Source organism: Sminthopsis crassicaudata, chromosome 3 (assembly GCF_048593235.1).
Source record: "Sminthopsis crassicaudata isolate SCR6 chromosome 3, ASM4859323v1, whole genome shotgun sequence".
Classification (NCBI taxonomy): Eukaryota; Metazoa; Chordata; class Mammalia; order Dasyuromorphia; family Dasyuridae; genus Sminthopsis; species Sminthopsis crassicaudata.
Genome location: NC_133619.1, coordinates 251,544,300 through 251,560,726, shown reverse-complemented (window position 1 = coordinate 251,560,726; position 16,427 = coordinate 251,544,300).

Genomic DNA, 16,427 nt, shown 5'->3' with positions numbered 1-16,427 from the left:
AATTGAAAACTTGCCTCTGAAAGATCAAGGTAAGTAGAATTTTAAAATTTCCATATTGTGGAAACTTCTGAGCACATGAAAATAGAGTAAAATGATTCTTTAACGCCCTTGCCACAATGAGGATATAATTGTGGTAAAGGCCTTTTGCAGCCTGCCTGGGAAAGTCAAGACATGATTTTTCCTTTGTGCAAAGTAGATCATGTGATTGGCAAGCAGAAGAATGAAGTCAGATTTCCTTATAAACTAAGTATGGATAACTAAGAGACTGAAACCTGAGCTGAAAGAAAGACTATGTTAAATTAGAGGTTATACCAAGAAGTTGATCTGTGACAAAATCTCAGTTAATCTTAGATTTCTGATTCCAGTGCTTAGCAAGTGCTTTTACAAGGAAATCTCTGTCTTTCTGTCTGTCTCTCTCACACACATAATTCTCAGCAAATAAAGTTGTATGCATGTTCTCTCTAAAAACATTATTTTGTATTCATTTCATGTTTATTTGCCTAGATATGTATCATTTTCCTCTAATACCATGTAAGTTCCTTGAGGAGGCACTTTGTAGAGAATGATGGACCTGGAATAAGAATTTAATTTGAGTTCAAATCTACCTTGGACACTAGTTTTCTGATCCAGGCAAATCTTACCTTCTATAACCTCAATTTTCTCATCTGAAAATGGGTTTCCCCCCCCCCCTCTCTCTCTCTCTCTCTCTCTCATTCTCTCCTTCTTGCCCTCTTTCACTCCCTACCCCTCCTCCACCCTTCTTCTCCTTCTCTCCCTCTCCCCCTTTTTCTCTCCCTCTCCCTTCCCTCTCTTCCCTTTCCTCTTCTTCTCTCTCTCCCTTCTCCCTCTCCTTCCCCCCTTCCCCTCTCTTTCTCATCTTTTTCTTTTTCCTTTTCCTCTTTTCTCCATTTCTCCTTCCTTTCCATATTATATATATATATATATATATATATATATATATATATATATATATATATATATATTACACACATATTACATATATGTGTCTATATATATGCTATACTATCTCTGATATATAAATACTATTACTGTCTTTATATATCAACAACCTAACACCATGACTGTTCCACAGTAAGAACTTAATAGTTACTTGTCAAATTGAATTGATGAGGGAGAGCATTTTAATATGGCAGTAGTTAAATATGGGATTAATCTTACCTTGTTTATAGTTACACTGGTTTAGGAAGTTCCTACATAATTTTTATTCTAATGATGAATTTCAATTTTTTGTCTCATTCGTTTCTCTTCTAAGAACTTTATTATTTTTTAAATCCTGATTTAAGGAATGCTTGCCTAAGACTATCTAGGCCAATATATAAAATGTTAATATAGTATTTTTTTTTCCTGTGGAACCTTACATTTTAGCCATCTAGTTAATATGTAGTGGTTGGCTAGGTCATTGTACATGTTTTTTCCTACACAAAAAATATCAGGTACTAGGATCAGGCACTTTTTGAAAAAAAGTTTTCAAATGGAAGGTTGCTTATCAAAAACAACAGGGAGGCGATTCCTCTTTGCTTGAATTCAATGGCTTTTTAGAGTGCATAATTTCATTTTTGATTCCTGATCATTATCATTCAAATGTTTGAGATCTGTTATTTCTAGAAGAGAGAATCATAGATAGACAAGGAGTAGTGGTGACCACAGAAAATTCTTAGGAAATAAAGCTAACAGTACAACATATAGCTTCTTCTTCTTTTTCTTTCTTTCTTTCTTCTTCTTCTTCTTCTTTTTGGTAGAGGTAGTGGAGTGAGTGAAAATTTACCAACGGACCTGTTTGGGATATGGTGACATTCAATATAGCAGAGTGCATTTGTCAGTAAGTTTAGTACCACAAAATCTAGAAAAGGATGAAGGTTCTTTTTGCCAGTACAACAAAGTTCAGAGTACAATGTTGCTCATAACCCATCATCTTAAAAGGAATCTTAGAAATGGTCCTGTCCCATTTTCTCATTTTGCAATTGATGAAACTGAGACCCAATGAGGTGTTGATTTGCTCAACATGAAATAGGTAGTACATGGCTAAAATAGGATTTAAACCCAGTTCTTCAGCTATTGAATCTGCAACTCTTTCCTCTGCATCATAGTTTCCTTACCAAGTGAGAAGAGCTATAGGCTACTTCCTTTCCAACAAAAAGTATTTTATTTTGTAAGTCCTAATGAACTTTTATGATATTCCAGAGGAACATTTATGCTTGAGGTGTGGGAAGTATTAAAAGGATAGTCAGTGTGGAAAAACATTCAATTCAAAAGTATTCCAAGAAATATTCAAACCCTCATTGTTTAGGATTTAAATAATAGAATCTTAGAGTTCGTAGGCTCCTTACCAGCCGTCTAGTCCAGTCTTTCAAAAGGATAAATCCTGTTTCATCCTTGCAAAGTGGTTGTTCAGCATCTACTTGAAGGAAGATCCTGTTGTGATGGGGAAATCATTATCTCCTTCCATCCAGCCCCCTACTAGCTCATTCCTTAATAATAGCTTTTATGAATAGACCTGCCTGGTTAATAAGAGCTATATCTATATGGGAACAGCAGTGAACTTCAGAATAGGTGAAAAATGCAAGGAAGAGAAAAGAACTAAAAAAGAAAGCGTTGGTTAGGGATGGGGGGGGGGAAGACAAGGAGAAATGAGTGAGTCTGAAGAATGTGGGTGAACTGTAAATGAGCCAAAGGGATAGAAGTTGTTCTCAAGCTGGTGCAATTAGCTTAGAGGATTTCAGAAGTAATTGTAGAGTTGAAGCTGAAAGCACATATTGTGGGAGATATCACTTCAACACTGTAATATATTTGCTCCTCAGCTGCATTTGTGGAGGGGCAGACAAGCTGTTTAGACACACATTTCTCAACAAGTGGAAAAAGTACAGTTTAAGCAAAAGGGCAGAAAAAACAGCTGTGCTCTGACACACTAATGTATATGATCTTTAGCAATTCTTTGCCTAAGGGTGGAAAAGATAACTCTTGCTTAATTCAATATTAATAAAGAAGAGGTTATTTAAGTGTGTGCTTTGAAGAGTTTAGCCAGTAAACCTGCACTGATATCAATCTCTCAGAGGTATTTTCTATTTGTGTCTTTTGTCAATGTGCAGATGTCAATCTGGTAATGCTTTAAACAGTTACTATAGTAAAGTTTATATACCATCAGAAAAATAATCTTTTTTGTACTATAAATATGTAAAAAATGGAGTAACATAAAATTCATAATAAAGAGTTTTGTTTAATCAAGCAAAAGCTTAATTATAATAAAAAATTTTCAAAGGAGCTATAGTATTTAGAGGTTCTAGATAAGAAGTAGACAAAGCTGGTTATTTATAGGAAAGTAACATTTTATTAGTTTGTTGTGTTATAAGATTTTGGTGCAAAATAAGGTTTTCTCAAAAGTCTGAGCCTTTATAACTTGTGTTGTTAACTGTCTTATGTAGTGACAAATTCAGCTAGAAAAAAATCTACTGCTATGGTATTATTACCTCAGTGTTCTTCCTTAATGTGCAAATTAGGAACTTAAAAGGTATTTTCATTGCTGTAAATGGGATATACTATATTTTTTACATTTCAGAAATTGATAATAAAAATCATTTTGCCCCCTTTTTGGAATCTGCATGAGTTTCAGATATTGTAAAAAGTCTAAATAATTAATTGAATACAAGAGGCTTTATTAAAAGCTTTTTTTCACTTTTAAATTGGATTTTGCAGTACTGTATAACATCAATTTAAGACAACAGTGAGTGGGCAGCATACACACCCTGCTTTGCTCTCGGATGGTTTGGGAACTGGGGAGGGGTTAGAAGCAAGAGTAGAGAAAAGACCAGATTGTTCATTGCTCTTGGAGCCAGCAGAACAATAATAGTTTTATAAACTCTGCCTCCCACCTTTTCCCAAATAGCTCTTTCTTGATACTTTCTTTTTCTTTTGTCTTTTCTTTAATTCCTCATTTTTATTTTGTCTCCCCCCTCCCTTTCCCCCATGTTCCACCCCCTGCCCCCATTTCTGCATTTACTTGATGGTAATGAATTATTTTGAAATATTATCATCTTGTATTTTATTTCTTTTTCTTTTGGATCTTTATGGAAATTTAATCCCATACAGGATTTAACAAATATCTATTGAATTTAGGCCATGTAGCTATCCAGAATCTAGGAAATTGGCACATTTTGATTTATTGTATGGTTGGTTATCTACATTTAAGAAATCTATAGATAAAATTTTAATAATGCAGATTAAAATCTTTTATTATTATAGCTTTTTATTTACAAGATATATGCATTGGTAATTTTTCAGCACTGACAATTGTTCCAATTTTTCCCCTCCTTCTCTCCACCTCCTCCCCCAGTTGGCAGGTAGAGCAATACATGTTAAATATGCCAAGGTATATGTTAAATACAATATATGTATACATATCCATAGTTATTTTGCTGTAATGCAAATTAAACTTAAATTTGTATTGTATATATATATATATATATAAAATTTTTTTTCTCTCCTCTTGGAGAGTTAGTTGTTAAAAAATTTACCAGCACACTCTTGAGTTAGAAATTAACCTTTTCTGCAATTAATTAATTGAATTGTTACTTCATTGTGGTTCATACTGCCCTAAACATTTAGAAAATTGAAATTATTTTTTCTTTTTGCATAACTCTTATTTAGGGAAGTTTGAGAGGTCACAAGGTTTGGAGAAAATGTCTAGTCCTCTAGCTTGTTGGTCACATGACTCAGCCTAATTATCTATTAAACAAAGTCCATACTGCTTAGACAGGTCTTGTAGCATCTTTATAGTTTAGTTTCATCCTATCTTCTCATTCTTCTTTTTTATTTCTTCTAAATGTGTATGTTATGCTCTATCCTGAAACACTTGCCATTGTTTTCCCTTATCCCTTCTAATCTCTGCCAAAGGAAATTCTCCCTATCTTTCAAGACAAAACTAGATTCTCCCTTGCCCATTGAAAATAGAACTGCTATTTAAAGAAGAATAAATCATCCATTAGTTAGATGAAAATTTTCATATTACCAAAGAGCATTATGGACAGGATGGTGAAATTTAATAATATTCAACAGAGTCAAGAATCAAGCCCAGCTAAGGATGAACATTAAATAAAACAGTGAATAACACTGCATGTTTAAGGAAGACATTGCCATAGGACCAGAGGGTAGTAAAATAATTTTAAATGGCTGAAGATAATAAAGTTGAAAGAATTCAGATCTCGAGATCTAATTTTTTGTGATAACTTTTGTGATAAGTTGCAATTTTAGAGCTATAGAAGATCTTAGAGATCATTTATTTTAAAAGCACCAAAACTGAGACCCAAAAAAGAGCATCTTTGGTTCAATATAACACAGCCAATAAGTGGCACAGCCGGAACTAGCACTAGGTTCTATGGATTCCTCTTCCAGTCTCTTTGCAACTATAGCATATTGTCCTGGATCGTTTAAATCTTGCCCTTTGAAAGGGAGCATGGGTCAAAGAAATCTAGTTGAAAAGTATAACTGATGATAAGTGATGATAGGAATTGGCTATTACATTTCTTTGTATGGAAGATTTTTAAAAAACTGTTCTGTTGGGAATGTTGGCATATATTTCTCTTGGGAATATTTTGCATTACCATAGGATTATAGGATGGAAGAGACCATCATTGAATACAATTTCTTTATTCTATAGATGAAGAAATTCAAACTTTTGGCTGTTGTTTGCATGCTTGGTTTTTTTTTTTTTATTTCTTGTTTATCCCATTTTGATCTGATTTTTCTTGTACAGGATGATAAATGTAGAAATATATTTAGAAGAATTGCACATGTTTAAACTATATTGGATTACTTGCTGTCTAGGGGAGGAGGAAGAGGGAAAGGGGGAGAAACTTTGGAACAGGATTTTGCAAGAGTAAATGTTGAAAATTATCTTTATATTTATTTTGAAAAATAAAAAGCTTTTATTAAAAATATTTGAAGCAATGCTTTCCAGCAAATTCTCTACAACGTTACATCAAAAGTCAAAGTTGACATATTTTAATTATGTTTGCATGTGTGTGTGTGTTTTGGGGGCAAGAGGTTTGGAATACATTGATTAATACATGAGAAAAAGAACTTATTTATTAATTGCTTATTCTGTACCAGGCAGTAAAGATTACAATAAAGATCTCCATTCTTTAGGAGTTTATACTGGGTCTCTTTCCACTCTAGATCCAAGATTGAACACTTTTTCTAGAACATCATTGCAACCCTACATTAAATAAAAGAATAGCTGCCTCAACTACTAAATATATTTAGCCTATGTAACCTTAATTAGGAGTATGTATTTTTAAAAAATAATATTAACAAGGGTAAAAAGTTGCAGTGAATCCAATGAAAATGAAAACTTCAAAATGAAAAGAAAATACCTTACCTGGTCCATTAAGAAACACTATATTATATCTGTGTATATACATATATATATATATACAAATATGTGTATACATATGTATACATATACAAACATGTGTGTATACATATATGTATAAACATACATAAATGTATATATTTGGTTTTCAAGCTCCAGATAAGAATATATACACACAAAAATATACTTTTGTTATGTTGTATATGATTACTACATATTAGTGACATTTGTATATATGTATGCATACATACATGTTTACATATCCATATATACATCTATATATACATGCATCTATAGTGAACCTGCAATGCCACAAATTAAATGCTTTCTTTTAAATTAAACTTTACTAGCTCTAGAGCCATGAGTTGTTCTGTCAATAAGGAAAACATTTTAAAGGCTTCAATTTGTTTTAAAGTAGTCACTGTTCCAGTTTCTCTGAACTGAATTAGCAGAAAGGACATTCTGCATATAGAGCGGATGCCCAGTTGGCAAAATCACAATGCACTCTCACTAGTTTCCAAGAAGTAAACAGCTCAGAATTTTATGTCACAGAAACTGAGCTGGCAACTTTTAAAGCTGTGAATTACAAATATCCTTACATTTGAATTATCACAGCCTATAGCCTAGAAAATATTATTTATCTAAATGAATAAACATTCATTCAGTATTAATAAATGTTGATTACTTGTTTGAGATTTATCACACACATGTACGCCTTTAAACAAAAGTATCCCCAATACCTTAGGAAATGCTGCAGAGAATACAAAATCTTTGCTCTTGAGGGTTTCTAATTTAGTTAGGAAGAAAATTTAAATACATTAAATAACACAAGTAACATAATCAGGTTTGATATAGTAAGACAAACTAGACCATAGGTGCTGAAAAAATATAGTCAAGGATCAGCAAAAGGCAAGGAATTTTGAATCAGTAATCATAACAGGGTTATTCTTGGATTTATTAAATTGAGACAAGAATACAGTTTAAAATGGAGTACCAATATTCATTCAAAAATTATATTATTAATATTTTGTTTATATTTAATATATTTATTTTATCAAATATTTATATCCGTAAGTTCTGTGTCCACGGATACAAAACAAGTATCCTTGGGATAGGAGGAAATGATAAAAGATGAAAAGAATATAGAGCATTTGCCCTCAAGGACCTTCCTACTTGGGGCAGCAGAATATATAGACATGGAAAGATATATAATAAAACAAGAAAACAATTTAAAAGATATCATAAGGCAATATAAAATGAGTGCCAACTGATTGTCACAGACAGTAAGTGCTCTAAAAGATAATTGTGAGTAGAATGGTTCAGAAGAAACTTAATGAAGCTGGTATGTTTTAAGGGAGTCTTGAAAGATATAAAAGATTTGAATGGGCAAAAAGGAGGGGAAATGAAATTCTATGATGGGATAAAATTTAAAGAGAGTTACAGAGATGGAGAATAGTCAGTCAACATTTTTGAAGTGTCTATTATGTGCCAGGTAGAGATACAAAAAGAAATAAAAGTTATTTAATGCTCTTCAAGGAACTTATAAGGCAAAGGGGGAGGCTATAAAGAACTATAATTATCAAACAGACCATTTTGTATTTGATCCTAGAGGTGATAAGGAACTACAGGAATTTATTGAGTAGGGGTGCCATGATTAGACTTGAACTTTAAGAAAATCAATTTGGTGGCTGAATGAAAGATAGATTGGAATGGAGAGAAACTTGAGGATAGTGAGAAAACCAGTCAGAATCAATTAGAAGGTAGAAAAAAGTGGTGAGGGATGATGTTGAAAAGATAGATTGGGGTCCAATTGTGGAAGTTTTTAAGTGTTATTTTGAAATGTCTAGAGTATTTCTAGCAGGTTTTGAAGATTCAGTGAAGTTTTGAGCACCAATATACATTAGCAGCAATGTTTAGTATGGATGGAAGAAAGGAGAGGGTAGTAGAGGAAGTTTGTAGGTAAAAACACCAATTAGGAGATATCCTAATTGTGATCATCCATAAGAGATTTTTGAACCTGAATGACAAAGAAAATTATTTTTAAGGAAACTGTTAAGAAATGGAAAGGAGACATGCCTATTAATGGAAATTCTATAGGTAGAATCAACAGTAATTTATGAGAGATGATTTTATATTAAGTAGAAGGAAGAAAAGAAATTTTGGTGATAGAATTGATAGTAATTGATGAGGGAGAAGAAGGAGTTAATTTTAAGTAGACAAAAGAAGAGGAACCACTAAAGGAGAAAAAGAAGAAATAGCTAGAGAGCTAGAAATAGAACTAAGATTGTACATTGTCATAGACTTGAAGAGGGAAGTTCCAAGGAAGAAGGGTTGGTTAATGGTATCATCTGTTTCAGAAAGGTTGAAGAGAGTGTTTCCAAGGAGTGGGGACAAAAGTCAGATTGTAAGAATTTGTGGAATGAATGACTGGTTAGGAAATAAAAGTAGTAAATGTAAAGTACTGTTTTTCAGAAGACAGAGACAGGGTAGCATTAAGGAATCATCAAGATGAAGGAAGGAGTGTTTTTAGCATGGGAACAGAGCTATTTATTCTTGTAGGCTTGAGGAAAACAGTAATTGATCATGCAAGAGAGAAAAAAGATAACTGATAAAGTGAGGGTTCTGAGGAAATTGCATAGGATTAAGAGCATAAGTAGAAGACTTAGCTTTGGAAAAAATATTTTTACACAATCTATAAAATGGGAATAACAAAACCTTGCTCACAAGGTGGTTGTAAGGGAAAAATTAGTTAAAAGCATCTTGAAAATTTTAAAATAGATGGTGATGATGATGATGATTATCATATTAACTTTTTATATTTGGAAGGAAAGAGATGAATATACCTGACAGCAATTTAAGAGAGAAAAATGACAATTGGTACTTGTGTAGTGCTTAAAATCTTGCTAAATAATTAACATGTATTATCTTATTTGATTCATTCTCTAACCCTGTAAAGTTTTATTAAATTCATTTTTTTAAAAAATGCTTAAAGAGATTAAAAGATTTGCCCAAATGTCTAATGAGGGATTCTATCTTGCCTTTTAAAAATTCCATACCAATATCATATTTATTATATTATGCTTGCACATTTACTTTAAAAAAATTTAAGCAAGCAAAAAAAAATTGAGTAAGATGCTAATTCACAACATTTCAAGGCGAAGGTGAGATCTGTGATTTTGTTCATGGAGGGAACTCCCAGTGTGAAGATTTCATGCACCACTACATATCTAGAGGCCTTTCTTTCAAAATTTCTATCATAATAGAAGTATTATACTAGGTGATGGAGAGGCAAAATCAAAAGTGGGAGAATTCCTGCCCCAAGTAATTTATGTTCTAATAGGAGTATATAACATATATGAAGGCCAATGGTAGAAAGGCAATGATAGTGTTTGATTATTGCTTCCTGAGTGGGAGCAAAAGGTGGAAAAGTAAGAAATAGGAATACAATATGCACAACTAGGAGATATTGATGAGTAGATACTGGTTTCCTTGGTCTATGTTTGGTTGGGATTTGATCTTCATCTAAGTTAGTTACTTCCAGAAAATATACTTTCCAAAAATTTTTAAGCTATTCATTTTACTCATAGTTAATTCTGTGCTCATAATTATTCTTAGATTCTCTGAACTAGTTATATGTTAAAATATTGTTCCTGCAAAATATTTTAATGGGTAAATTGTATAAATAAGTTTTAAAATATATATTTATCCCCCCCAATTACATGCTAAAACAATTTTTAACATTTTTTTTAAGTTTTCAGTTTCAAATTCTCTTTCCATTTCTCCTTTTTCTCCTTCATCTTAAGATAGGAAACAATCAGATATAAGCTATATATGAACAATCATGTAAAACATTTCTACATTAATAATTTACAAGAAAATTTGAATAAAAGAAAAAGAACAGAAGAAAGAAAGAAAGTAAAGATAGCATGCTTCAATCTTTATTCACACAATATTAGTTCTTTCTCTGGAAGTAGATAGTATGCTTCATCATTAAACCACTGGGATTTTCTTAGATCATTGTATTTCTAAAAATTGCTAAGTCATTCACAGTTCTTCATCAAACAACATTGCCTTCACTGTATATAATGTTCTCTTGGTTCTTTTCATTTACTTAATGTTGGTTCATGTATGTCTTTCCAGTTTTTCTGAAAGCATCCTGCTTGTCATTTCTTATAATATAACAATATTATATTATAATCATATAACACAGCTTATTTAGCCATTCCTCATTTGATGAACATCCCTTTGATTTCCAATTTTTAGCCACCACTTAAAAAATTGCTATAAATATTTTTGTACAAATAGTTGGTTTATACTTAGTTTCTGTCATATTGCTTCTCAGTTTTAGCAGCATAAACTATTAGTTTTAATTATTGCATTGTTGATTGAAATGAAATGAGTTAAATTTGCATATGACAGTAGTCTTTTGGTTTCTTTTATTTAATAATAAACAACTAACCTTTGCATGGTCAGTTTAAGAACTTTATTGATTTTATATCATCTCATCTTCACAACAGTCCTAAGCGGTAGATATTATTATTAATTTCATTTTACAGATAAGGAAAATGAGGCTTAAAAAGATGAAGTGACCTAGCCAAAGTGACATAACTAGAAAGCTTTGAGGTAAAATTTGAACTCAGGTCTTTTTTTTCAAATCTAGTATTCTGTCTACTGCACCACTTTGATGTTGCTAATATTTTATTATTAACCACTGTTAGTACTGAGGCATGGGGTTGCAGATGAATCATTCATTTTAAGAAAAGTGGAGATTGGGAAACAAGGATTTATTAGGTGTCTACTATGTGCCAGACACTGTGCTAAGCACTTTACAAATATTATTCATTTGATCTTCACAACAACCGTGGAAGGTAGGTGCCATTATAGCACCCATTTTACAGTTTACATTCACTTCAGAAATGTGGTTGTGTGAAAAATTCACCACCTAGAGATTTTTAGGTGACTTGAAACCAAAGGATGTTTTTGAAAAATATTGCATTTTAATGGGTAAGACAAATAACTAATTCAGGTAACATCATTCATTTTGTTGAATGAAAGTCCCAATAGCTCTAGGTGATCATAATCTTAGGGAATTTTAATGTCCATTTATTCAAAATGTATTAATGAAAAATTGAGATAGACGTGTTCTCTGAATGCTGTAATTTGTAAAGCAGCTTAGCCACTAGTTTTCTCTAAATATTCTGTCAAACTCATTTTCCACCACTGGTATCTCTTCCTCAGCATCCATGCCTCAGTTTTATTCTCCTTATTATCCCCTGGATGCACTTTAGGATTCCTGTGGATTAGTTGAAGTAGGAAGAAGCCATCTTCTAGTTTCTGTATTACAGGGAAACCATGAGTGGACAGTTATATTTCACCTAAAGGGACATGATTTGATTTTCAAACTTCCAGAAGCCAAACATTATCTCAGAAGAATCATGAGATATATTGAATACCTTAAGAGAGTATCTTCAGCTGAAATGCTGGAAAAATTGGATTTGTTTACTATGTTTATAGTCAAACAATATAGTTTACCTGGGTACATTGAACACAGAGAAATGAGCATTTTAGGAAAAAAGACTGTGCCAATGGGATGCCAATTTCAGTGTGTTCCCTGGGAACAGTCAAAAATAATAGCTCACACTTCTACAGCTTTTAAATTTTTTATTATAGCTTTTTATTTACAAAACATATGCATGGGTAGTTTTTCAACATTGACCCTTGCAAAATCTCCTGTTCCAACTTTTCCCTTCCTTCCCCCCACCACCTCCCCTAGATGGCAGGTAGTCCAATACATGTCAAAATACATATTAAATACAATATATGTATACATATTTATACAATTATCTTACTGCTCAAAAAAGATTGGATCTAGAAAGAAGGTAAAAAAAAAACCTGAGAAAGAAAACAAAAATTCAAGCAAACAAACAGAAAGAGTCAAAATGCTATGTTGTGGTCCACACTCATTTTCTATAGTTCTCTTTCTTAAGTGTAGCTGATTCTCTTCATTACTGAACAACTGGAACTACAGCTCTTAAATTTTAAAAAATACTTTCTTCACAATGACCCTGGAATTAGGTAATATAAATATAAGTATTTACATTTCACAGATAAGGAAATTGAGGCACAGAGACTTGAAATGACTTGCTTCAAATGATAACACTAGTAAGTAAAATATTTTCCTAGTACAAGTCAAATATTACAAGTCATTTTGGCAAAAAATAAAAATATTTTTTCTTAAATTATAATATAAGTCAATAAAACTACAGGGTTGGGGGAAGATGTTATTTCCTGCTCCATCCCAACTCAACTGATACATAGTCATGGAAAGCCCAGAATAAAACTGTAAGATCCTAATGAGGTGTTAGTGACTAAAAGATTCCCCATCCCCTACCCTGACTGCATTATGATAGGAGTTCTAAACCCTCTTTTATCTATATTAAAGATCCCCTAGGTAGCATGGTGAAATCTATGAACTCCTTCGAATATATTATATGTAATATGTATGTAAATATATATATGTATATATATATGTATAGATGTATATTCACAATTGGAAGAAATACTAAATTTCAGTTAAAGATTAGTGAAAATAAAGATATCATTTTCCCCCATCCAGATTCATGGATTCTCTAGACCAAAGATTGAAAACCATTCTTTTATGAAATATAATCTCCTTTTTGATTAAGGCATAAAGAACACAAGACCAGCTACATAAAAATATTAACCATGCCTCTAGCTGTAGACAAAAAAGACAAAAAATAAACAGTTTACTATTTTTGAGGCATTATACTAAACACTAGAGATAAATTAAAGTAGGGTTGGTGATTTCTGCCCTCAAGGAGCTTACAAGAGATGATAGATAAAGGGCTAGAAAGGAAGAGGAGGAAAGCAAATGTAGAGTTGTCTCTGGGAAAAACTGAGCAAGATAAAGCTGGAGTTGACCTCACAAATTCCAAAGGAGGTTTCAAGTTCATTTTCTGGAGAGTGGAGGTGCTATCTAGAGTAGATATCTAGGAAAATATTTAAATATAGCTAAGGCTTGAGTCCCAATCTGACCTCAGATATTAGCTATGTAATCTTGGGCAAGTCACTTAACTGCTTCAGTTTCCTGAAGTATAAAATGAGATAATGATAATACTTACTTTGGAGTTATTGTGAGGATTAAATGAGATAATATTTATAAATTCCTTAGCATAGTATCTGACACATAGTAGAGCACTTGAGTGTTTGTATCCTTCCTTCCTCTTTCCCTTCTTCCTTTCCCTTTCTACATTTCCCTCCTTCTCTTCCTTCCTCCTATCTCTTCCCTTCCTCCCTCCCTCCCTTCTTCCTTTATTTTTCCTTCCTCCCTCCTTCCCTCCTTTCTTTCTTGTTTCTTTCCTCCCTTCCTTCTTTCCCTCTTCTTCTTCAATAGGTTCAGTTAAAAACATTGTAAACCAGGAACTATCACAAGATCAGAAGGACATTTCATTCCCTGTAGGGAATGAAGAAGGAATGTCTCTTCCTTTTCCAACTGTGTCCTTCACCTCAATAGGTCTTGTAGCTTTGAGGGGGAGCTACGTAGTAGGAGGCAGAGATACATGCTTCAGTTAGAAACTCAGAGATAGTCCTTGGAGGAAGGAAGGTGAATTAAAGACCTGGCAACTGAAAGTTGAGCTGTGAAAAGAAGCAGAGACCCTTGGATCCTAGCTAAGTAACCTGACCAGACATGCACTCAAAGGGAAAAAACAAACATCTAGACTATGAAGTCTTAGGAATTGTCAGCTATTTTTGCAATACAAGCATTGCCACATTTGTGTGTTTGCCTCAGTACTACAATTTTTCAAGGTTAAGTTCCTTCTTACCTTGGGCACTATGTTTTTTCCAGTTTTTTTTATTTAAAAAGTAAACTTCCCCCTATGCCCTAGAGGAAAATAACCCTTATAAAAATATGCAAAGCTAAAGAAATAATCAAGTTAACAATGTCCCAAAAGGTACATCTCATTCTGCATATTTAGCCCAATACCTCTCTGTCCGGAGGAAGTGGGTAGTATTCTTCACCAGTCCTTTGGAATCATGCTTGTCATTGTAATGACCAGTTTTATGCTTTTCAAAGGATGCTGTATGTTTTTATGGGAGTCTGTTTCCTGAGGGAATGTTTTGAAATCATCATTCTTACTTTGTCATTTGAATAAATGCTTTTGCTAAGAGCTAAATAAGTCTAGTGTGGGATTGTTAATGGAAAGCACAACCCATGGGAGCTTGTGGGTTATAGTAGTATAAGTCGTAGCCCATAAGGTTACTACTACAACTCTGAAAATAATCAACTTCTCTGAGAACCTAACCCTCAAGGGCAAATTGGGAAGTAGCCCAGAGCAGATGCTATAGAAAGATCATAGGCTCATAAATTTAGAGCTGAAAGGAACAATAAAAACCATTGTGTAAGATCGCTAATTTTATAGTTGAGGAGTGCAAAGCAGAAGTTAAATAACTGCACTTCCAGCGTCTGATATGAAATTTGAACCCACATCTTACTGATTCCAAATCTAGTGCTTTATCTAATACTTCATGAATTTTTCAGGTACAAATCTGTTTTGTTAAGTGATGCAGACTTAAATTAATTTTTATATAGATCCACAAAACACACGAATGTATTTTATTAAATTAAATTTTGTTATTTTAAGTGTTTATTTTCCTCCTCTTCTCACAGTACCATCTCCTCTCGAACAATAATGATAAAAGAGAAAAAGAAAATTCTCATTTCATTTTCACATTCAAGGATAAAAAAATTCTCTTATTGGACATGTCCAAAAGTATATGCCTCATTTTGCGTTTTTGAATCCAATACTTCTCTCTCAGGAGCTGGGTATGGTTGTGATTTGACATTGCATGTTAAGAGTTATGATATCTTAAAAAGTTTTTCTTTATAATTTTTGGCATTGTATATTTTTTTCTCTTAGTCTTCTCATTCACTCTGAAATTCCTGGTTTCCCCGGAAAATGTTCATTTCATCATTTCTTAAGGCACAATAATATTTCATTATATCCATATATCACAATTTGTTTGCCATTTGTCAATAAATGAGTCTTCTTTTAGTTTTCAGTCCTTAGCAATGATGAAAAGAGCTGCTATAAATATTTTTGTATATATAGGTCCTTTTCTTCTTTTTTTGATTTTTTGGGGGGTATATACTTTGTAGTGATATTGCTGGGTCAAAGGCTATGCACAGTTTAATTCATTGTTCTGAACTGTTTTCCAGAATGGTTAAACTAATTCACAGTTCCACTATCAGTGCAATACTATCCCTGTTTTCCCATAGTTCTTCCAACATTTGTCATTTACCCTTTTGTCATATTTTTCAACTTGATGGTTGTGAAGTGGAACCTCAGAGTTGCTTTAATTTGAATTTCTCTAGTCACTAATTACCTAGAGAGCTTTTTCCTATGAACATAGATTGGATTTTTCCTTTTGATACCTATTTGATACCATTTGACCATTTGTCTATGACTGTTTTACACATTTGAATCAGTCCCCTACAGTTATCCTTTATACATTGCTACTTTCCCCATTGTGGTTTTGATGTATTGTGTTCAGCATAAGAAACTAAATGAGAATTTTGGGAGTTTTGCAGAAGCAGCAGATGATATACAAAGGGCAGTGGACAACACAAAAAGTTTAGAAACTCAAAAATTCATAAATATATCTATAATATTTCATAACACCAACATATTTTTATTTTTATTTTTTTTCCTGAGGCTGGAGTTAAATGACTTGCCCAGGGTCACACAGCTAGGAAGTGTTAAGTGTCTGAGAGCAGATTTGAGTTCGGGTCCTCCTGAATTCAGGGCTAGTGCTCTATCCACTGCGCCACCTAGCTGCCCCCTATATTTTTATTTTTTATACCATAAATACACACCGTTTTTTATTATAACTTTTTATTGACAAAACATATGCATGGGTAATTTTTCAACATTTACCCTTGCAAAAACTTCTGTTCCAACTTTTCCCCTCCTTCCCTCCACCTCCTCCCCTAGATGGCAAGTAATCCCATACATGTTAAATA